Source organism: Apis florea, unplaced genomic scaffold, assembly GCF_048593485.1.
Source record: "Apis florea isolate Af1SG1 unplaced genomic scaffold, ASM4859348v1 contig_1645_pilon, whole genome shotgun sequence".
Lineage (NCBI taxonomy): Eukaryota > Metazoa > Arthropoda > Insecta > Hymenoptera > Apidae > Apis > Apis florea.
Window position 1 is genome coordinate 9,798 of NW_028256430.1, and position 26,442 is coordinate 36,239.

General features: G+C 31.6%; 1 long non-coding RNA gene across 1 annotated transcript in view; it reads left to right on the forward strand.

Annotated features, from left to right (window-relative positions):
* The first annotated feature begins 288 nt into the window (after window positions 1-288).
* LOC147658763 (uncharacterized) overlaps window positions 289-26,442 on the forward strand; it is a 160,684-nt gene continuing 134,530 nt past the window's right edge. Inside the window, exon 1 of the long non-coding RNA XR_015292105.1 lies at window positions 289-395. This is a non-coding gene — a long non-coding RNA (uncharacterized LOC147658763). The remainder of the gene's footprint in view (window positions 396-26,442) is intronic.

The window sequence follows — 26,442 nt, forward strand, 5'->3', positions numbered from 1 at the left end:
TTTTTCAATATGGCGTTTGGCCTTTGTCACGTATAGGCTCTTCGTATTTCGTGCCTCTATCTATATATATTTTTCTAATAATTAATATATTTCGACTTTAAATACACATTCTGGTATAGGAATCTTGCTTAGAGTTACGTTTTTATTTATAACAAGTGTAGTATTCGACTAGATTTTTATTTTAGATTTCATATTGTTCGTTCGTATTGGTGTTCGAAATATTGCGTATTATATACATTTGAATTTTTCAATATGGCGATCGTCATTCGCTACGGGTAGTGCGTTCGTTTTCGTGTGTCTCGATTTTTATATAATTTTCTTATAATTAATATATTTCGACTTCAAATTCGCATTCAGGTGTAGGAAACCGGCCTTGGGATATGTTATTATTAATAGTAAGTGCGTATTCTTTTGATATTCGACTAGAATTTTGTTTAAGAATTCATATTGTTCGTTTGCAATGTGGTTCGATGTATTGCGTATATATGTAAATTTTTCAATATGGCGATCATTCTTTGTCTCGCCTAGTGTGTTCGTAATTTTTGTGTCCTCATCTGTATATTTTTTTATTAATTGATATGTTTTGTCAGTAAATTCACATTCAGATATGGAAATTCTGTCATGGAATACCTTATTATTAGTCGTAATTGTGTATTTTCGTAACAATTGATTAGAATGTCTTTATAAAATTCGTATTTGTAATCTTATTCGAAATATTACTTTTAATATTCGTATAAATTTTTCTATATAGTGATCGTCTTCTTTTAAGCGTTATGTTATATTCGCGTTGTAATTTTCATATTTTTCTCTAATTAATAACATATTTTGGCCATAAATTCCGATTCAGATAAATAATTTCTATTTCTCTCGATACCTTTATATTATTAGTTAATATATATTCTTTTGAAAAAAGTTCGTGTTTCATACTTAGTTCAATTATTGATAATTCTTAAAATACTAAAGTTTGTCTTGTATTTTCGCGGGTAATATTCTTTTGAATGTGGCGTTCGTCTTGTATCAAGTATTATATGTTCGTAATACGTGTCTTTTTCTTTATATTAATTTCTGACACTTGATAGGAGACGGTCGCCATATTAAAAAATGAATATGTGAATCAAATTAAAAATTGTATTTCAATCTTTATATTTAATAAAAAAGAAAGGAAATATTATAGTGTATAACAGTTGTATAATTCTATTTATTAAATATTTTTACATGATATTTAGATAGTCATTTGGTTTCGGAATTATAATTAAAATTAGATTCTCAATAAATTATTCATTTAATAACTTATTGAATTTTATTGTAATAATGTTACAACATATTTAAGTTTTGTGAAGTAAAATACACAGATTCTTGCATAGATGTTATTCCTGGAATGTTCGTAATAAGGGACATGCAATATCTAAAAACTTATTTCAAAGGAAGCAAAAGGATATATTAAACTTGACCGTATGAATCCTATTTGGAAAAGAATTTTGTGTGTTTCGTAATATAAAATGTATTTTATAAGAAAAAACAAGATTCATTTCGCATGTTATACATATAAAATAATTTCATTTGATTCAATATTCATTTTAATTTTATTTGATCCAAAATTTCAAACGTAATAAATTATAGAATTTCATCTAATACAAACCAATCCTAATCTATGATTAAATATGTATTCATTATTTTTCCGATAAATGTTACATTATTATTTTTTTTCTAAATCTATAGAAATAAAAATGAGAATAAGAAAGATATTATTTTACATTGTTCGTAGACTATTTGAAAATTATCAACATGATGCAATATTTGATATTGCACAAATATCTTTCTTAAAAAATCTAAAAATTTGTTTAAAAATAAATGAACAGCATCATAAACATAATCGTCTAAATAATAAATTAATATATTTATATTTTATATAAGCTTATATATATTTTATATAAGCTTATTTGAATTTAAATTTCTGTTTCTTATAACAATACAAATATTATGTAATATATCTATTAATTAATGATATGTTGATCTGTTCAGATAATTATTTTATTTTCAATATTTTGTAATATTATAATATAATAATGCGATGTTATGGTTAATTTATGAATTATGTATTATAATCTTATTATTAGAACAAATCATTTAAACATATATATTTTTTATAATATTATCGTTTACGGATAACATGTGGAAAACAAAATCTTTGTAACGGCAATATTTCGGGAAGTTTTAAACGACAGAATATTAATATTAAATATTATTTTCTACATGACAAAGGATTGTATAAGTGAAGTTATCAAGTATTTAACAACCAAAACAAAAACAGATTATTATCTATACCATAAACAATCTAAAAATAATCACGATAAAAAAAAGAACTACTCGACATAAACGAATATATGTTTCACCAAAAATCCAAAAGTATAATTTTCTCAATAACGAACGAATAACATCATGAACGTAATTACCCATTAAGCAAGGTACATATTATACATTCGCCTCATACGCTGTTGAAAAATCAAACGTCGCTCACCCTGACTGTAAGTTCTGGATTTCCTTGCACGGGCCGACAATCGCTCAAGGCGAATGTGCAAAGATACAACATATATAAAACAACGAGAATCAAGGTGGAACGGAGGCCTGGAAATGTGGAGAGAAAGGGTGGCGGGGTTACGACAGAAACACTGCAGCTGCATTCTGTCGGAGCAGAAATCCTTGAACAACCTATCCACCAGCCCCACCCCTAGATCACGCCGTAAGTAAGCGTATCCACGCATTTCATGCCATCCACTTTTTCTTTTTTTTTTTTTTTTTTTTTTTACGACTTCACCATAGTCGACCCAGAAGTTTCCTTTTCCTTCGATAATTTCGGATCTACTGGGGGATAGTTACAAGCTACGGAAGGTAAATCTTATCACTGTGCATTGTGGATGCACTTTTCCACGAATGGAGCAATGGCATTACCCGATCTCGTTACGGTGCATTATCTAAGATCGTATTTTGTTCTGACAACGTATACATCGTCGTGGGCGGTCCCTAAGTATATACACAACTTCCATCCCCGTATTCATTTCCTCAGGTCTTGTATATTTTCCTTTATCATTTTAATAACGTTATATTACTTACTTTAAACGATATTTCGCTATTCGACACGATATAACGTGCACGATGACGAGATTTTCGATAGATTCGTTCGAAAATTTATTCCGTTATCTCTTACTGACCTGAAAATTTTGTCTACCGTGAAATTTCATTTTGTACCGTAGTTTCGAACGGTTCGAGTGTATCGTGAACGATGAAAAGTAAATTTTAAGTTAATTTTGTCATTTAGCTTTTAGTAGCTTCTTCTTTCCACTCTTTGTCTATTTTTTTTCGCTTTGAGGAAATTGTAGTTTCATCGTATTATTTCATCAATTTATTTTTTATGATAGTATATTCTTGCGGTAGTTATGAAGTATTTTAAACATCATCGGATAAAAATTTTAATTTCAGAAACAATGATTATAATTTATTATAATTATAAAAATATATAAATGTTTTTCTTCAGTTTATATCAATTATCAGTTACTAATATTAATATTATTATACGATTACAGTAATAATAATTTAATTTTCCATATAGAATTTTCTATGTAACATATTATAAACGTAGTAAATGGGTTTATGATTATACATAGATCATTAAACAAGTCGTTAGATCTAATTTCGTTTTATTTTATTTATGAGTGATGAAAAATTTTTTAATCGTCCTTTTTTTTTATTAATCTAAAATTAATAAAAGAAGATAACTTTGTCAGATTATTTAAAAGTTAAGATTATAAAAATATTTATACTTCGATAAGTTAATTTTTTGCACGTGTGATACGTTAAATATTAAAATATATAAAATAAATAAATGCACAAATATTCTGCATATACACTTTATAAGTCTGTCGATTGACGTATTTACAGAAAAATAACCAAACGTAATCACTTTCAAAAAATATCGATATCTAACGTATTAAAATCACTAGGAAACGAAAGAATTCAAATCTGTCAAATATCGCGATTCAATCATCGAATCAAACGATCAGAAATGATATTTCACGATGACACGAGACGTGTCGTAGCAACGAGAATATTTCTCCCCGTTTCACACACCGGTTTTCAATCAACGATCAAAGCAATCGCGTCAAAACTAGATAGATATCCTCGACAAGCCAATAACACGTTGCAACAAGAAAACCGATTATTTCCCTTTCGAACGATGAAACTTGAACAATCTCGAGCAACAGGGGGTACGAAATCATCTGATCCGTCTACTGAACCGTGCCACCCGATAATTCGATCAACTTTTAATCATCGGATATCGGCCCATCAAACATTCCTCATGCAATTTCCCGTTTGGCTTATCATGAAAAGTGGTTCCTAAAGGAAAAGATCGGATGAGCCTGGAAGAACCTATTCCTAAGATGGCAGAAAGGGTCAGATTTTCCCCTAGGAAAAACCAATTATCCCCAAGGAAATGGCGCTTCTTACGAGGCGCGAATTCAAAACTATCCAATCCACGAATGAAACTGTCCAATTAAACATGATTTAAACGTTATCCCGGAGCCAATATCTAATTAATCCTCTGCCCGGCCTATGATTTCTTGCCGCACTTCCCACCCAACCAATTAAGCCGAACGCAGATCTCGCTCCAGCATGATTTAGAGACAGTCTATGCGTTCCTACTCTTCGCCTCCTCCATCCCCTCCTCCCCCTTCTCCCCTCTCCCTCTCAACCTGCCGTCTTGTTCCCCTTTAGTTTTTGTACTAATTAGAATATGTCTGGAGATCCACGGTTCCACGATTTTCGTCCACCGGAGGGCCGAGGCAACGAGTTACAAGCGGAACCGAAAACTTTCGACCGCAAAATCGCGCTGCATATTCATCGAGTAATACGATTTCACACAGTTTCGAGGCTTGGAGCCAGGTTTCACGCTCTAACCTCTCGCGGATAAATCCGGGACACCGGTCTAATCCTCACAGCCGGCTCTATCCCCAACCAGGAAGAAACTTTTTTTCTGGGGCAGCGCATACATTCTGCCGGATTCCGACTTCGCTTTGACGAGAGAACCGCGGAGAGCGCGGATCATACGGAACCGTCTCGCATTTGAAAGGGTAACGATCCCCCGACGGGTATCGAAAAAGTTAGACCGGCTCTGTTTGGACTTGTGGCCGAGGAAAGGAATTACTCGACTCCTTTCATCCCTTTCTGTATAGATTTCGACCGATGAAACGATGAAAGAAAAGTTTCTTGGTCGCGTTATTAAGAATAAATTGCGATACCGTTTAAAAAAGTAAAGTTTCTCTATATTTGTTGGAATGAAAGGTATATTTTAGATGTTAAAATATTATATTTGGAATTGAATGGTGTAAATGATATTAGAATAAAATGTGTAGAGTATTTTAAACGTTGAGAAATGAGAAAATTTGTTCGAGATAATTATACACTGGAATCTGAGTTAATAAAGAAACTAATAATATTTTATTAGTTTGATTATTAGATGATTGTGATTAATCTAATTTGAAAATAATTAAATATATATAGGATATCGAGAGATAATTTAAATACTTTTTTAAATTATATAATGAATCTCATAAAATGCGAGAAATTTATATTTCCAAGAGATCAGAGATTCATAGAGAATGCCATCTAATTTTTTTTTTTTTTAATGAAACAACGTTTATATCAAACATCTTGTATCGAGAAATGATTTTATAATGCAAAACAGATATATATATTTCGAAATTGAAGCTTCTTTTCCTTTACAGCATCGAATGGATAAGAGGATTATTTGCGTATCAAAGATTGTTCGGAACGTGATAATTTTAAAACTGAAAACAACGATCATTAAAAATAATTGACACGAATCACTATTATTCCAAATCTTATCACAAATCAACTTCTATAAAAAAAAAAAAAAAGTTAAAATCACCGAAAGAACACTCGAAAGCAACTGACCGAAAGCTCAATTCATTCAAAAAGCCGTCGCCCAACGAGTCGAGTCAAGATCCTTATCTCGACACATTCGCGTTAATTCCCATCCACTACGCTTTAATTGCTCGCGATTAACGAATCTCCATGGTGGTGCATTCAAGGAACAGTTCGTTCGTGAAATGAAATTTTAATTACTCCGTTTACGCTTCCGATCTTTAATAGACGATACGTCTTCCTTTTCCAAACATTTTTCGCACTCTGTATACGTGGTTTAATTTCACCATAGGAGAGATAAAACTTTACTCGCGTATCGCGGTGGATACCCTTTTCAATTTCTCTCGGATACACTGGTGCAATTCCTTTAGAACCCGCGGATTAACCTATAAGCGTGTACACAACCGGAAGATACGGGGTCACGTGCTGTGGCGCGCAACGGCCACGAATTAGCAGTTAATCAAGCGATTCGCGCTCGAAAGAAAACGGCCACATAGGGTGGCCTTTTTCTTTTTCTCGCTCTCCTACGATATCACGTGCATCGTTTCATTCTCGTTTAAACAAGGATACGTGTTCGAGCGCCATTTATAATCTGAACAGAATAGTGGTTGGGATTTGAATTTTTATACAACGCATTAAGTTCTTAATTTTTATTAAACTTGAGGTATTACTAACGTAATTGTAAGCACGTCTACGTTTTGATCGACCGTGAGTTCCTGCGTTTTAGACCTACGTGGATCTCGTGTTATAATTAGAATACCACACGGTTGGTGGTTGGAATTTGAATTTTTATAGAACGAGATGCATCGTCTAATTATCTTAATTTGTTATTATATTTGAAGAGTAATTGTATGTTGCGCTCTTTATTGAGATAGTTCATGCTCTAATGAATTATTGTATAAGCGTAGATACATGATAATTGAATAGTTCAGGATGTAATTATTTCTGGTTATTAATTTTTCACAGATTTTATTGAAGTTGTATTAAATAATGGGAGGGGGAATCATTGAAGAGAATGATGGATAATTTATAATGATGGAATTTTATTCAAAAATTATAGGATATTAACGATGGATTTCGATCGAGGCAATTTCTAACAAGAATTATTCATAAGTTTCGAAAATATTTCGACACTTGAAAGAATAGAATCTCGTAAAAAGTAGTACTAATCCTAAGAAATAATAATTTTTCATATAAGTTTATAATTAAAAATGGAAAATTATTGCAAGAATATTACAAAGGTATGTTATTTTATTTTCTAATTAAAACATTTATTCTCAAAAGATTAGGATTGACAATATCTAAAATAAAAAAATTATCACAAATGCTAAGAACTTAAATCATAAGCTAAATCTAGAAACTAATTATACATAGTTCAATTATGTACATTTGTATTATTCAAGCAAAATGTAATAGGTATTACATCTAAAATGGTATGAACTTGCTGGATGATTTAATATTAATAGGCACTGTAGTAGATTGCATATCGTTATGTGTACTAACCATTTCGTGAATATGTACATCAGTCTATTAAATGACAAACTGAATTGCTGATTTCACATTTGATTAAGTAGTCGCATTCAATATATTTACAATATAGAATAATATTGTAAATAATGTAACAAAATATATATTTGTTACTTTAATTTATTATTTTATATGTAAAAGAATTATTTAGAAATCCCATTGCTTATAATGTGAATCATTTATTACAATTTCGTAATACACAATAAATTTCTTTGTAGATACAATATTTATCTAATAATTATAAAGATTTAAAAGAATTTTATAGAAAAAATTATTTTAAACGTTAAAATTGAAGAAAAAAGAAAAGAAAAAACTAACTTCAAACACTGGCTACTTTAAAAGATGCGAAATTGCACATAGTTTGCTAGAAAATTATATAAAAATGGGTGAAAATCGTGGAGTATCACTAGGTGCAAATTGTATAACGATACCTAATGTAACATCACGCTGTTAGAATTGCATATCTTGAAACCGCAGGTATCATCATTCTGTGTTACTATGACACCATTTGGTTAAACTCAAATTTCTCAAAACATTTCTCAAAACAAGGCTCATTTTAACACAAATGCGACAAGGTGTTCTGTAACACTAAGTACATTCCAAATCTGTGGTCTCCAAACACAATCAAACTAATTTTAGCCATTGTTATTACTCTTAGTTATTTGACTTTTGTAATAATATTCATTTATACCGATCAGACAGAATCATTATTTATACTGTATTAATTTTTTATTTAAAAATTATAAAATATTCATATTTGAATATTAGAAAAAAAGAATTAGAATTCATTTTTAACATTCATTCTGATTATTTTCTCTCCTCAAGTTTTATCTTTGCATTCTTGTCCCATCGGAATAATCTAATAATATTAGAATAATATTAATTTCAACGATATAAAGAAATATTAGTATTTCTTCGAATACAGGCAAAATTTCTTATCATTTTTAATTAAAACGCTGTAATTACTTTCCTAACACCTCATCTATCTGGCATGTGATAAAACGTTACTCGCTGTTGGAACGCGTAACGCTGAAACTATTACGTATTCGCAATGCAAAACACCCTCGCCGCAATGAACAAAGATACCATTGCCCCTCCGCTCGCCCCGTCTCACTCTCGGTTCACCGCATTGGCTTCCTTGTCACGAGGTTGAGGGAAAGCGATCTGCATTTTTCAATTTCCCATCGGTCGATATCTCTCTGTCTCAAATAAATTCACTGGAAAACGTGAAATATGCGCGCGACTCGTTTGGTCATTGGCCTCCAACCGGAAACGAACTTCGAAATTATCGATGTGAACTCTTTGTAGCCAGTGGTGACTTGTTTAAACGCAGACAGGTCATGCATATTCGTAAAATAAAGCAATTAATCTAAAAGAGATTTTGCGCGGCCAGGGAGGGAAGAGGAAAGAAAAAAGGGGGTAGATAGATGCGTTTAAAGAATTACGAGGCTCGATATATATATATTTTTTTAAGAATGATATCGTTGAATATTTAATTAATCCGTAATACCTTTTGAGATTACAAGAAGAACTTTGTTTGAAATCAAGATTCTTTGATTTCGATGAATCGGATGCAGATAATAATAATAATAAAAGCACGCAGATTTCCATTTATAATGCTCGTGTAGTACGTTCCACGTTATTTTTTCTTTTCTTTTCTGTTTTTTTTTTTTCTTCAATTTCGATTAAAATTAAAAAATCCGACGTCGGTTTCCAATGAAATATCCACGAAACGTGTTTTACCTTCCTGTGAGCAATTTTTCTGACGAACCGTGGAACAAGATTCTCTCTCCTTCTCGCTCTTTCATCTTTTTTTTCCTCCCTTCTTTTATTCCCATTCTGGTCTACCTCCCTTCGGTTACAGACTGAGTTCGTTGTCAAGCCGAACTAAAAAGTTTCCACCGAGTTCAAATGGTATTAATATTCATGCTTCTGCCATTATTAGTCTCGCGGGAGATTTCAGTTCAATTTATTCTGATGCGCGTTTTAAAATCTGATTGAACCGACGGGGAACGATTCGCCCTGACAAAGCTCTGTAGATTACTCAATGGAGATTCGTATTTTTAATGGGCAGAAAGGAGTCGCGGAAAGTAACGCTATTTATCAAAGATTCCCTATCTCTCTTTCTCTCTCTTCCCCTCGATTCTCCTTTGAACTCTTTTCACGTTGTTCTTTTAATCCTTATCTCGCGTAATCCTTTGGTCGAATGCGCATATTTATATTGTATTTAAATTCGAGTAGGAACTCGAGCGACTATAAACGAGGAACAATGTTAATCAAACGAAATTATGGAACCAATCGAGATGCTATGTGAAATAAAAATTGTTGTTAAGCTGTTTGATTAAACGAATATGTGGGATATAATTGAGATTCAATAGTATGAGATGGATTAATATGGAAAAAAATTTTTTAACGCGACGAATAATTCTTGAAGACTTGAAATGCGTTTTAAAAAATTAAACGAATATTGATTTAATTTATTTTAATTTTAATATTAAAAAATTTGTATTCATTATTCAATTAACAAATTTGTTATTTTATATAAATGACTTCAAAATATAAACGATGACAATTATTATTGAATAATAATAATAAATGTTTGTTATCAATTTACTCCAATTACTAATAATATTATTTCAATGAAATGGAGTATTCGCAAAATTTTGCAATAATTTTGCAATCATTGTAAATTGTTTTGAAAGAAACTTGAGACTTAAGATTTTTTCTCCAACTAAAAAAAGAGCATTGATCAATCAATGTAAACCAGATTTTCTTTAACAAATTTTATTTCATTATATCAAACCAATAAAATTTAAAATAAAATTCAAATAATCTCATTCCTATATAAATAATGTTCCATCAAGTTTCATTTATTTCAAAACAAGAGCAAAGTCTTTGAAAAAACTTTTCATCCATTTCATCAATATTATTTAAATTAAGGAAGAAACCACGAATTAAACACACACGCGATTATACACACATATACGCCACTTTCTTCAATAAATATAAAGAATCCTCGTACAAAGAAATTTCATCCCCTCGATTCGTTTCCAATCACCGCCCATTCCAAAGCTACGAATTATCCTTTAATCCGCGTAATTTTATAAACTTTGGAAACTACGCGCGAGTTATCATATCGACACGAGAATGTTTCATTAATTTGCAAACACGGGGTCGTTCGTTTATACATACATAAATACATGGATCGTCGTCGGCGAGCAGATTCGTTTCGGAATTGGCGCGTGACCGGGCAAAACCGACATCGTGCAACGAATCGATAATAATTAATCAACGAGCATCTGGCCAATTATATCTACCGAGGAGGAACATATTTGCGCGACATCGATTAGCAAGAAACGTTCTTCCTCGACGAGGAATTTCTCTTATCTATAATAGGACTGAATCTCTGCCAGAAGATTTTCTTATCGTAGGGAAAAGATAATACAGAGTCGTTGTACGTCATTATAAAGTTTGGAAGTAGAGTAATCGATCGTAATGAATGTTTATTGATATTAATAGCTACTTTGAGCAAAGAAATATTAATCCTTTATGAAGTGTAGATGTTCATCAAAGTCACAGTTAAATAAAATTAAATTAAGTTGAATCAAGTTTTAAATTTTCATGTTTTTCTTTATTTTTGGATCTTTAATTTATAATCTGATAATTTGATGTAGTATATATAAATTAAAATCAAGAGAATTTATTTTTAATTTGTTCGGTGGTAATCAAAAATAATCATTTAGATTGAGGCAAAAATTTGATCTTATATCTTCTATTCAGCAAATTTTGGTTGTAATAAATAAACTTAATTAATAGGTGATTTTCGATATTTTTCTTTTCCTTACTGCTTCCAAATTATTGCTAATATACGTACATCAGTACAACTTGAACACAATGTGGGAAAGTTAATGGTACTAATATCTTGAGAATCCATACATGAATAATGTACCTATAACACAAAGCTCACTAATTTACCTTTGGGACGACACAAAGGGAAGAGGAGTATTCCTCTGCTTTAGTTACCGATATACGATACTGACTACGACGTTATTTGCAGATCTGACATTTTCAATTGTCAATCTGATGTTTTAGTATTGAGATTTTTGTTCGTTTTTGTTAGTTGCTATCTTCGCCAATTCTTGAGAATAAAATCTCTGAACTTCAAATGTGTCGAAATTTGACATCCCTTATCTCTGTCTCATTTCTTCTTTTTTTATTCAAGCTGAAATATCGCTAGATAAGCATTCTAATTCCAGATTGTGGATGTTAAAGCAGGCATTAGTGATGATGAACTTCTTTTTTTCTAAGAACCGTACGATTTCCTTTCTTCTAGTTAGCCAATTTTCTCATAAAAGAATGGAATGCTAATGACGTTCAAATTAAGGAAAGAAAAAAAGAAACTGCTCTTCTGGATTCTTATACATATTCCAGATTCTTCTTTTCATAAGGATTTAAAGAGCGTACAAACAAATGAATAATTTATATCCAATCACAGGGTGCATTTTCATACAAGATGAAAACATTTATTTACAGTGAACTGAACAAAGGAAAATTTACATATAAGAAATTTAAATATACGAAAATGTAGGAAATGCACGTAACGTGAAAAATATCCAAAATATTTATCACGATATTAAATTCTATTTCTCTAATTGTCTTAGTAAAAACTTCAAATATTTTCATTGTCGAATAACAATTTTATTTTCTGAAACGATATAATTCGAAGAACACACAGCTTTTAAAATATTTTTAACAGGCAACATATGGCTCCTGTACGAGTATACGATATAAAAAATTAATCGGTATTCTCTATGGGTCAAGAAAATAGGGGCACATTTTGTCTAACATTTCATACTTCATGCTCTACCAATTCTGCCCATAATGTTCGCGAAAGAGGGTGCAGCTGTCGCTGTGATATCTATCTGATCGTGACAAAGATGTCGTAATTCTTACCCAATCTTTCCTAACTGACTAGAGGAAAAAACCAAGAACATTTTTCAATTTTACCACGGCGACAGCTGGCTTCTAGCCCTCCCAGTCTGCCTCGCCATGGTCATCATCCTCCTCTTCCTCGTGGCGAAGTTTTTTCGACCGCAGAACTTTCGTCCCAGCGAAACTTTCCCAATTCGAAGGCGGATTGTCAGATAGGAAGGGGCGAATCGTGGCGAGGAAAGGGGTAAGAATAACGGTGGATAGAGGAAACGTTGGATCGTCGGTTTTCGAATTTAGGAATGTTTGCACGCGCGGTATCTTGGATGTATGCAAAATGGCAGGGCACACTTGTGTAAGTGCGATTGTGCGCGGGTATATACAAGAGGACCAAGCGTTCCCAGTGATGGAAACAGTGCGATCCGTATAAATATGCAATCAGCAATACCGGGTATGTGCACACACGTTCGGGTTGAAATACGATTTATATGGCAAGTGTCCGGAACTTCGGTCCGTTTACCTTGTGGAATGATAAGTGATTGGGTGAGATTTCCTTTTTTTTTTTTTATTTGATTAGAGGAAGAAAGAGTAATTAGATTCTTCTTCTGCGCTCCTCGAAGAGCGAGTGATGATATCGAGGATCGGTTCTAATTTATTACATTCTGGAATTAACATCGCGACGTAACGGAAATATGAAGATTATGAATTTGATAAGTCTATTATTAAGCTTGTGAGATTAGCTGTTTGTCTTTTCTTAAGTATTGTAAAAAAATTGGTTTAGAAGATTATCTTCCAGATATTGTTAAAAATAAATATTTCATATCACGGGTGAGGTATTAAACAAAGTATTAAGAGCAGTAAAGATGATTGGACGTAATAATTTTGAGATTATTGCATGATAAGTGCAATTTTTCTCTAATAAATGAAAAGTTGTTTTTTTTTTTTAAATTATAACTTGATCTGAACATTGGCTATTTTCAAGAAAAAACATTTTTTTTCCAGAAAAAATGTCTTTCATTGGATGATAACTATAGACTCAATAAATGGAAAAATTTTGTTTTATTTGGATTTCAAAATACTGAGAATTGATGCCAAACGAAAAACATGCTTCCGGCCATGTGTTTCCGTTTTTCATTAAATCTATATAAAAAATACATAGGCATTTTTTTTGTTGTATTCTTCAACAAGAGATAACATCAATCATAACTTTTTATTTTCTTTAAAAAAATCATGAAATTTTATGTTTTTTCAAACATAAAATTATTATGCTTTTTATAAAGAATGTACGATGCCAAATTCTTATTTCATTTTTCTGTACATACTTAATCATTATTAAAAATAAATATATCGATTTCGGTGCATCATACTCACGTATTTATATTTTATATCTATAATACATAATAATCTTTATGATTTTTACTCAAGTTTAAATTTAATTTTCAATATTTAATTTAATGAAGATTGACTTAACTTGCAACATCGATAATTTGTAGATATCTAAAATAGATAGATGGTCTTATCGTCAGATATGACGAAAAGACTGATTCATATTTTCAATAAAATGAAAAATATGATTTCAATTTCTTTAATTTTGCAATTCTGTTTCTTGTAAAGCCATATTATCGATGTTTTAATAATAAGAGATTTACTAGAGAATTCATGATAATGAAAAATCGAAGATTTCTTTTTCTTAAGATTTGAATTTCATCACGAAAATTTTCAATAATAATTTCAGGTGAATGATTATATCGATAAAACATCTGATTTACGATGCAATATGATATTTTAATATTCGATTTACGTAATCCATATGCACATACGTACAATATGTTTTGCACAGAGAATAAATATCATATCTCTACATATAACAGGAATTACGTTTCAATTTTTGATAAAATAAATGATTGAACATTGTGTTTTACAGTGATGCTTCTCTAGCACAAAAAATAACAGATTATATTTGATTCAAAATGTTATATAACGTGTTATAAAATTGTTAAAATAGATCGAACACAAATACTGTTTCTGAGGATGAAATATCGAAATGTATGAGAATACCAAGAAGAAGAAAGAAAATTTTCGCCAATTTTTCTACAATTTTCAATCACTATTAAAAACTCGAACTTTATTTATTTAATTCTCTCAAAACTGCTTCTCACAAGAATAGCACAAACAGCCACACCCGCGATATTCACGATCCACTTGATGGCGTGCAACGCCTCCTCCATCGCTAATTTCTTCCTTTTTTTTCTTTTTTTTTTCCCCATTCTCTCTGTCTTCTTTTTAACAACGCGGTCGCGCAAAGCCTTCTCTCACTTGCCGGCTTACACACGAGTTACGGTTCTCATAGTAAATTGGCTATCTATCAGTGACACGGTTCGCCATACAAACGAATCGATCAATGGTATAATGCATATGCGATCAGCCGGCCTCGTGTACAGAATTGAAATACGATTTATACGAAGTTCGAAGACGCCTTCATTCCCGCTTTAATTTAATCCGCTCTGGCGATTCTGCGGGAATCGCGAAATTGTCAATCCACCGATTGCAACGGTCCACGTTTCCCGCAATGACACGCGATCGTAGGGCGTGCACAGCTATTTTTCTTCCGATCGACAATACCCGTGGTCTGCAAGTCACTTCGCTTCGTTAAAGGATGGATGACGTTCCACGATGGGATAGAGAGGATGCATTTGACCCGTCGTTCCTTTGATTAAATAATTAAGTAGCGAACATGAAATGTTAGAGACGTTATTTGATTTTTGGAGAATAGGTTATACTTTTTTTTGTACCGTTTTGATTGTTGAATTTTTTGGAGATTTGACGTAGATAAATTATATGAAATGGATGGAATCCACTTATGGAAGATAATTTAATAATTGATCGTGTTTGTAAGTGAACTATTATTTAACTATTTTGAATAGGAATCTGATTAAAATTTATTTCGAATCGTTTAAAAAATAATTTAAAAAATATTGAAACTATCAAATCTTCAAAGTTTCGGGTTTCAAATATTTTATTTATGTTAATATTATTCGATTCTCTCTAAAGTATTTGCTTTGCGGCTTATTTTCACTAGTATATATCCTTTTACTTTGCTCCAATATTGAAATCATTGCGACTTGAATGCTAATAAAATTTCCTTCGACGTGCGGCTAAGGTTATAAATCACCTTTCAAATTGGCAAGTCTACTTTATCCTCCTGAATACGCCCAATATCCACTAACATTAAAGCGCACATAACTCCAAAATCACGTCTTAACGCCATTCGCAAAACTATAAAAAGATAATTCTATAAAATTAGTATTTCGTATAAAAATTATACGATCTCATAATATTCTAAGACTGTTCTATATCGTTAAGTAAATTGGTTCGTGTACTATGTATATTTACAATGAAAATAGAGATTAAATGATTTTACTTTTGCGAGTTTCCTATCGATTGTATTTCTACGTTGTATTTACAATAACACTTGACTATGTAGCTGGTTTTCTTCGAAAAGCTATAGGATAACAAAAGTTTGTTTATTGTTTATAAAAGCTATAAGAAACATTTTGTTACAGTTATAATGCTACAATTATCTTAGGTTCTCATATTTCATAATAGTATAAATGAATGGAATCGTAAAATTCGATTACTTAATATAATTAAATTTTAAATTGAAAGCTAAATCGATGAAATGATGATTTAACTTTAAACAAACTTGAAATAACTTTTAAGTCAATTTAGAATCATCCGTATACCATTAATAACATCATTATAAATAATACTTTTCCAAAAATAAAGGCATCTATCGTGTGATTCACTTTGAAACTCGATTAAACTCGATTAAAATTAGGAAAACTTTAAATCGTTATAACTCCGAAGATAGTGACTTCCGGTTAATGAATGAGCGATCGTTGGAAGAGCGGATTCTTGCCCTTTAAAACGCTTTTTCATTTATCTCGATACGACTTCCGGTTCCCGAGATATCGTCGTGTAAAGAAAAAAGTAATTTTTTAAGTTTACTCTCTCTGTCCTTGTCGCTTATTCGGACCTCTCGCTCGCACCTCGTCTCGCTGACCTATCCCAAACTGCAGACAAGCGGCAGACGCGATTCCTAGAAATGCATAGTACGCATTTCCAGGAAAAATAAGTAGGTCACTGGGTCGCGAGCCCATTCATAATGTATTGAGCGCTATGATCACTTTAAATCCTCATATCTCGGCAACCGATTGAGATATCGGGATAATTCAAAAAGAGGCTTCAATGGCATGATTTTCCCTATTTCCTGAATGGGTTTCGAAGGCAATATTTTTAGTTTTTCTTTATATTTTTTATATGAAAAATCAAACCTGTATTTATCGAAGCTATTTACTTAATTTCACATTGATTGAACGTTAACAATAATTGCTTCGAATTTTCAGATTCAATAATGTAGAAAATTTAAAATATTACCTTTGTGTAAAATCGTAGGATTTCAATTAATTGAAATAGTTTAGATGAGAATGATTGAATGCAATGTTTTCTTGGGTACAAAAGGAGAAATATATTTCACTAGTAAACAATAAAACACAAAAGGGATTGTTTTAAATATTGGGTCGTTTGGGAGTTTCGAAGTGTTTTTGACAGTCGATATATTCTGTTTTGTATTTCGATGAAATCGAAAGAAGTTTATTTATTGCAATCTTCTGTCAAATAACAAAAATGCTGTATTCAAAAAAACATTGCTTGGAGCTAGACAATAAATTTCACAATTAAAAGGAAAAATTGACATAAATAGAAAAGACATCCTTTTTATACGTGATCATCTAAAGCTTTATGTTTTCATAAAAACACAAATTAATAAATTAATTTATTTTATAACAGTTCAAAATTATATGGAAAATGATATCTCTTCCTTCCTAATCCAAAATAAAAAATTACGTATTCCAAATACTTAAAAATCTATATAATTTTCAAAACAAAAACTTATTATTCCATTCCAAAATATTAATCAAATATTATAAATTAAATACTAAATAAACTCTCGACTAATTTTCACACCCAACTCTAGCATCCGATAAAATTCCAATTTCCCAAAAATACAGCATTCCCAAGTTTCCCCCTCGATTCCTGCGCAAACTTTTCGAACAGAATTCATCAGGCTATGCGTCAAATTCCAACGACAACCCTCCAGGAACCATAAACTTTCCGCATCGCGATCATTCCGCGACACGTGCCGCGACACCTCTCGGTCATCCATCGTAGCTTTAATATTCCGCCCACGTGTCGCATTAGAAACTGAATTGCAGATGAATCGGGCCGAGTAAGGGGAACTCTATCGGAATCACGGTCGATCAGCTTCTCCCTGAGCCGCGTTTCGAAGATTCAAACATCCCTTGCATGACGTATGAGCTAGGATTGTACATTTGTTCGCGTAAACACGGGCGTAAATAGCGCACGGGACGACCAGGTGTTTTTGGCCCGAGTTTCGAGTGCATTTTGACGTGACGATCGTCCAAGCGCTTCTTCACTCTCGTTACTTCGCAATGTGGATCTCTCTGGCAGGGGGTGGGTTGTGTCGTGTCTCCGGAAAGACGAAGGCGACGCATGGCGCCCCTTGCGAACACGTATATTTGCGGCAGGTGGAACCGTTTCGTGTTCCGCTGCGGTCGACGCCTCTTTAACGGACGTTTAAACCTGGCGAGGACCGACGTGAACTGTGCCAGGCCACGATATTCGTGGCAGCTTGACGATTATTTGCATTCGCGATAGTCGCAGTTGTTCATAATTGATTGTTTGTATTTCTAACGATTATTCTATAATTGCGATACGAGTTACTTTTTATCACCGATGATTTTTGGAAAAGGAAATTTTAATATCTTTGCACTTTTCGCGAGGTCCAGCGATTATTGATCATTTGTATTTCTGCAATCCTATGAACTTTTCACGGGATGTGAAAAATGATCGAGATTGATGAAAATATATTTTTCTCAAAAACGTTGTCGAGCATTTTATAAATCTGGCAATAATTACTTAAACTTTTACGTTATAATCAATTAAGTAATTATAATTTCTATGATTTAATCATAGAATCGATTTGTCGACTGGAACAACGAAGAGATTTTTGAACAGTCAAGTTATCTTCAGAATGTGATTTATACGGTTTCTGAATCTTTCTCGTACAATTCTTAACCCAATGGAAATGAAAGAAGAAAAGTTAACGAAAATTCGAGAAAGAAAAGCTGAAGGGGAGTGTATTAGAAAGTTTCTAAACAGCGAAATAATTAAACGTTTCGCTCGAGCAAGTTTCTTCAAAGAAGAAACGTTCCGTTTCATTTGCCTGGCGTTTAAACGGAAACGATTTCTCATCTGCGCGAACGTGGGGGATGAAAGAGATCGAGAGGGTGGCGGACCACCGTGTGGTCGAAGATTTCCACGATCGAGAAGTTTCAGGTTGAGGTTTGGAAGCAACTTGTAATACCTTCTCGCTGCGCACCGTTTCTCCAAATTGTTGAAATTTCATTTTGGATAAAAAATAGTTGGGGATGAAGATTTTCCTACGTTGTCTCAACAATGAGATTTCAACGCTTACACATATAAAGATGTCTAATAAAAATTTAAAGCAATATATTTTTCATGGAAAAAGAAAAGAAAAGAATAAGTTGTATAAATTTTCTATATAAAATGTTATGAATAAAACAAACACGGAATGAAAACATAAAATTAGGATGAAAATGAAAGGATTACATCATTCTTTTCAAAAGTATAAACAATGCCAATTTTTACACAAATATTCAGGAATATAAAACTAGGTGAAATTTCAAGCTCTGATAAAGAATTTCACATTCCAATTACCATTGGGCAGGCAGTGGAAATAAGGTTAAAAATCGAAATCTAAAAATAATATGAAAGTGCGACGAGGAGAGAGAGAGAGAGTGAGAGAGAAAGAGAGAGAACAAACAAAGAACCGACACAACCAGAGTTTCCTAGGTTGGTGGTTTTACGCGTGGTGCGTGGTGGGCGATGCTAATACTCTCTTACGACGTGTACACGAGTAATAATCCACACCTTACTTACGATGCAGTTCCAAGTGTCTCTTACGTACCGTAACCATAAATGAACCCTTTGCCCGTGAGTGCAAACTTCTTCGCCAACTTACGAATTTCACCGTCGAAACGAGCGAAAATGAGCAAAGAAACTTTTCTTTTTCTTTTTGTTTTTTTGCTGTTCCTACGAGAGAGGTATTCACGTACACGTGATAACGAGTGGGGCTGATTAGAATGTGAAAGGAGAGGAAAATTTATTACTACGAAAGATTCAAATTTTTTACGTAGTTTTTTTTTCTTCTTGTTATTAAAATATTTTTATACGAATAAATATGATATAATGTAACTTTTCACGCGTGTGTGTTAATTTTTTTTTTTTTTTTGATTAAGTATTTATGTAAAATAAGGAAAATATATTATAAAGTCACGTATAAATAATGATAATTATATTAATATATTTATTCATCACTTTTTGTATTCTCATTTCATTTCGAAAAAAAATCCAATGTATATTAATTATTCTTTCAGATCGATTTCTTTAATTTGATTGTATTGCCATTAGACTAATTTACACGTTTTTTCGCAATTACAAAAATTTTATTGGTTTAAAATAAATCGATCGATTGAACAAAACTATTTTAAATAATTTCCTTTATTTTTACAACTGATAAAGTGAAATATTGTTTAAGATAGGATAAAGATGTCATTGTTTCTTTATTGACTTCTTTCTGTTAAATATGTGGGTTTATAAGTTTATAGTGAATAATGTTTCGCTGTAGCATCAAAATATTCAATGTTCGTAATTAGAACTTTGATGCGAGGATTGAAGCTATTCGTTACAATATACATCATCATAATTACAGAGATGTCGGTCATTAAATCGACAAAACTATTTCATTACTCTCTATGTACAGGTGTTTCAATAACCACGACTAGATTTATAGCAAAAACTTTGACACTATTGAACTTAATAACGAGCTTGTTAAATGTAACGTTTCGTACGTCGAATATTTAGATAGAATACTCATGGTAAATGCAGTAAACATATAATGAAAATTTAGTTTACATCTCTAAAGAAAATAAACTTAAAATTATTGTATGTTATTGCTGATGAGTAATTTAAACTTGAAATTCTTTTTTATATCACACTGTTTTTTTTTTATTTTTTATTTTTCATTTTATCATATCATTTATTGATGAATAATCTCAACTTTTTACATTCTATCTGTCTCATACTAATTATTCATTTAGTTTCAATGATATTTCTTAATTCAAAAATTACAATATCTTATATTAAAATATATAGTTTAAAGCAAAAGCATATCAAAGTTATTATTTTTATTTTAATATATTATAAAAATTTATTAAGAGCTTAAATACTTTGATTCTCTTTTCAAATCAAATTTCTCTTCATATTCTTTCTTAAAATCTAAAAAAAAAAAAAAAAACGTAAACTATATTTCAAACTTCAAATTACCTCGCATCGTATCAACCGTAAATCTCGATTCAAGCAATGTTTTCGAACAATGACGTGACACTATCTGTAGAACAATTAAACGGAAAGGCAAACACTATAATCGAAAATGAGATTCGACAACTAGTTAACAAGTTTATACGATAAAGAGTAAAAAGTACTTATTGATGAAGTTTAATTAAATTACAATTGTTTAAGTTTTATTTCTTACCCATCTTTATAGTCTATATAGATTATTTTGTTAACGATTAAAATTAATATTTAATTACAATTAAATATAGAACAAAATTATAGGTAGACAAAAATAAATCGATGTTACATATAATTTAATTATCTTTTGCTACAATGCACAAAGTCTCCATTGCTAAAAAATAGGAAATTAAAATCCAATAAAATTTATAAATCCAATTTTTTACCAAACAAAACAAATCTATATATTATGAAGATGTATAAGGAACAAAACTTAAACAACGATGATCACTTTGAATAAACACTTTTCATTTTCACCACCTTAATCATTCATGATTAATGCTTATACACCTCCAGAATTGAAACAAAGAGAGTTTAAATCACACTTAACTGTACGTAGATATACACACACTAATATTAAATTTAAAACATACAACAATGTATATAATTATGAATTTATATATTATCATATCGTACGACTTTATACGCTTAATCGTTGCTTTGGAATGTTCGTCGTACGACATTCGACACATCACGATAAATTCCTGGTCGCCACGAACGGATTAATATTGTACGTTGTATCTTGGCAAGCAGCGAGATCTATTCTTCCGCCGTCGTATCGCGCGGCGACCCATTCTTCTCAGTTCAAACACACCGTGCACCGCACATTGTTGATCTTGGAAAAATTCAACGGTTACAAAAGCTAGGATAAACTTTTCCCCACCGATAACCGTGCAACCTCTGTACACATGTATATGCAAAACTCTCTCTCTCTCTTTCACGAGATCAAACGCGGAATACGTACGAGGGAAGACTTTCATTCATTCCAAAGATGTTTTCCATGAAAATTCCAACTATCCTGACGTGTATAACTTGGCACCGGGACACGCTGGAGAAACAGAGTATCTCGTCGTTCGATCAATTGTCATTCCATCGAGGAAATACGATGCGTGGTGGAAGAGTATATTATACGATTATTCATCAGATCGTGTATCGATCGATAGTAGGCCAGACAGTCCTGGATTTGTATCGAATTATAGGAGGGTTGGTCCCCGAGGACTAGTCGTCTCGAATAATCACGGATTTTGCGGATGAGAAGGAACGTTTTGGAGAAAGGATGTATTTAAAAAAAAAGGGGGGGATGGTATGTTTGATATTTTGTTTTGTGAATATATCAATTTTTTTCAAAAAATGTTTTTTCTCTCGCAGCGTGTTATTACGAATTATTAAGATCGTATTATCTTGAATGATTGAAATAAATAAGCATGCGTGTAATAAAAGAAGTAAATGCGTATAATCATGGAAATAATCTGACGAATGGATGGATTCAATAATTATACCCTGGAATCTTATCTAGAATCTTTCTAATCATTATTTCAATCGTATATTATTTTTGTATTCTATATGTTATTATAAATTCTGTTTCTTAATCTTCGATAATCTTTTTTTTTCGAAATGAATTGTTTTTCAATAAAATATCGAATACATCGTTCTATATCAATAACTTTTTTAGATTTGAATAGATTTGAAAATTATTAATACGATTCGAAATCATCTGATGATTTTTACATTTTTGTACGTATATATTTGCAAATTATTTAACTTCCATTGAACTGTAGTTATTTATTGTTGTATAATAATATGCGATTCGATTACATGTCTATATATGGTGAAGTTCAAATTATACCGGTTAAATCAATATCATCCATTGATCAGTACGCCTAACATATTGAGTCTATAAATAGACGTCGATGTTGAATCATGAGTTATCGATATACTACGTGTACCGACATATTTTCCTTACCACCACGAGCTTTGCATCGTAATACCATTTTCAAAAATAACAGAGTTACGAGTTTATTACGGGACACACGTGTATATTCCATTATTATTTTAGAAATTAATTTAAATATCGAATGAATAAGAATATGGAAAATAGAGTTTTTTTTTATATTACAATATAAATATACAATATACAATATTTAATTATCGCTGTTGTAAAGGAGGGATGAAATTTATTGTTAGCTCCGATTATAAAATAAGTAATAATTTATTTTAAGAATAATTTAAGCACTTCAATATTTTTAAATAGCTATAAACGAAAAAGATTTAAAGAAGACAAATCTGATAAAAAGTATATATGAATATTTTATTTCTTTATAAATTTGGATTCTAAAAGATCAATATTTTGCGTCCATTAAATTTTAATATTAAAATATATTTAATTATAATACAGAAATAATACGTTATATCTAAAAAAAAATGTTAGGATTTATTCCTCAAATGTCATGAATATTTAGAATATTCATAAAATTTTCCGTATGAATTTAAATTTGAAATGGCAATCATAGGAAAAAACATATATTGTAAATCAATAGCAATAAAGTAACGCTGTTGAACAAGTGGGAATCAATCCTGGTGCACGATATCCTATGAATTCGAAATGAGCATTGAAAAAGCTTCAAGAATTAAAATACGAAACTTGACGAAACCATTCATTCTTTTTTAGATATCTAAACAAATTTTGAACAAATAAAATAATTTTCTCGAAATTAGCAAATTCTAAAAGTAACATAAAAATCATTCAATAAGTTCTCGAATTTTGAAAGTGCTAATTTTTATTAATAAATTTTAAAAGTATACAGTTTATTATTGAGGAAAGCGTAGAATCGTATAGAAATTAATAATTTAATATTATGAATAATCCATATTATGAATATTAGAGATATTATTTAATCAGATTCAATAATCATGGAATTAAAAGTTAATCTAGAGAAATCGATTTCAATTAAATTATTTTTAACATTAGAGAGAATAACTTCAATTAAATTGCTTTTAATATTTATAATATTATAAGTCCTCTCATGAATCCAATGGAAAATTAATATAAATTATTTCCAAAATTATAACAAATTCAGAAAACTGATATAGAATTCGTTCATTTTCACGTATCTTTATATCCATATAAAGATATATAAGATTTCTTATTAAACTTCAACTTCAATTCATAATTCTCTCAAATTTTATCGAGAATTTATAATTTTCCTCGAAACTTTTCAAACAACAGGAACACAATAATTCATCTTGAATATAAATTACACGACATACGAAAAAGAATCCACAAAAAACAAAGAATCATCTACCAAATAATGTAACGTTAAAAGATTAAATTAAACATCCGAGAGAAAAAAGTATTTTATTCGAGGAACATTTGTTATACACGAAGCCACGATACGTCTTCCACTAGGAAAAAAAAAAAAAAGAAACGACCAATTTTTCACCACGCTCACCATTCACTTCATACAAACGAAATACGCTTGAATTTCCGGTTCTTCGTGCGTATTCAATCTGTATCTGCATAAAGTAACACGTTTACACGTTTGTCTCGAACGTTTATTTCCTCTCTCGTGTTTTTTACCTGTAAAAACGAATTCGAATTTCTCCATTACATCCATTTCTCCCGTCTGAAAACAAATTGATAGGAACACTTCCTAATGCATGCCGCAACTTCCTTAATAAGCTACTTAATCGCACGGAACCGGTGTAATTAAATCGCGTGTTTCACGAGGGAGAGAGGCACGCCTGCTATCGCGGAAATGAAGGTCGAAGATGGTTGAAAAAAAAAAAAAAAACTGTGTAACGAGAGGAAGCGTTACGTAACGCGGAGATATGCTGTTGTTCTCTTGAAGGGGAAGAGAATTAGAAAAGTTTCTTCCGTCACAATAAATTTGCGTCGTAAGATCGATTCGTTTCCATGTTTCACGATCTTGAGTATTTGAATACAATGATTAGAATAATCATTTTGAACGAAAGTAATTTTAATTAACGATTGAATGAATTTTCGAACAGGTGAAAAATTGTTGAAAAATAATCGTGAACTTGGGTATTTTATTTTCGTTTTGAACGAATATTAATTATTATTCGCAGAGTGAATTTTTGAAAAATTATTGAATATTTTATTTTATAATAAAATGAATATGAATTCTTTTTGAGCGTCTGAAAATTTGTTATTTTATTTCATTTTATAATGAAATTTCGTTTTATACTTTTATCAAGTCTCTCTACTATTTGAAAGTATGGCTGATTGATTATACATTTATAAAAAAAATTGGAATGAAATCTATTTATACGAACAGGAATCTCTATTAACTTAATGAAAGATCGTAGGTATTAGAGAAGATTAAGTAGATTCCTGTACTATACGAACTTCTTGTTCGAGGAGAGATTCATATAAACGGAGTTCCACTACGATCGAAGATATACCTGATTCTCAACCATTGGAAGTAAAGTCTCCTAATTCAGACTTGGATTTGAATTATTGAACTTGGATCTGCTAATTGAAATTGCTGTAATAATGTTTATAAGAAGATTCGACCAATCTACATATCTGAACGAGATAAAACTTTGCTCATCTGAAAATTCTAAAACTAATGCATCCTGTAACTGACTAAACTAACGCGATACATATTGTAATCGAAAGATTCTATTCCTAAGATTTTTTCTCAATAATTAATGCAAAATTTATAAGGATCTACTTTATTTTCCAAAAAAGTGTCGTCATTCCATTCCAATCAGATTTTCCAAAATACCTAAATTTCCTCGTTGAATGGAGAAAAAAAAGAAAATTGATTTTGCGCAACAGATATAATCTTTTGGCTACAAATGAATAATTCAAACGAAGACGTAAGGATAGTTGCGCCGTTTTGGCGTCGATACGAAAATAACGTCGTTAAAAAAGCCGATCAGCCAGAGAGCAGCGACTCTCGACCGATATTTTCGCGATCGTTCCCCGATCCGTTTCCACCGTCTCCGTTTCCACTCTTTTCTCCCCCTCAAAAAGGAACGATACGTATATTCCTTTCATCGTTTCCATCGCGATAGACACCGAGGCGCCTTCGCTGAGCGATCGTTCTCCTGCGTTAGCCTGAAAAAGACTGCAGTGCCTCTCCCCCTCTCTCTTTCTCCCTCTTTTTCCTCATCGAGCCACACCAGAGCCTTTTCAAATAAAGTTTTCGGAACGAATGCAGTCGCTAGTTTCCTATAGTTGGCCCCGTTATTGCGCGATATTCGTACGTTATCCACGCTCGATTTATTTGTTTCCTCGCGTTGCCAACGATCTCGTTATCGGTTCGATTTTTCTCCTTTCCCTCTTCCTTTTTCCTTTTTTCTGTTGTCTTCGTTCTTGCGGAGAATTGGGGAACATTTTAACACAATAAATCTGTGCGAGAATGGAAACGAATTGGCATTAACAATAGTACGAATTACGAGAACTTGGTCAAATCAAATTCACTCGATTACAAAGAAATTAATCCACGTATTCGTTTCAAACTGCGGTTCAATTTTTTTCACCAGAAATATGAATGTTACTTAGTA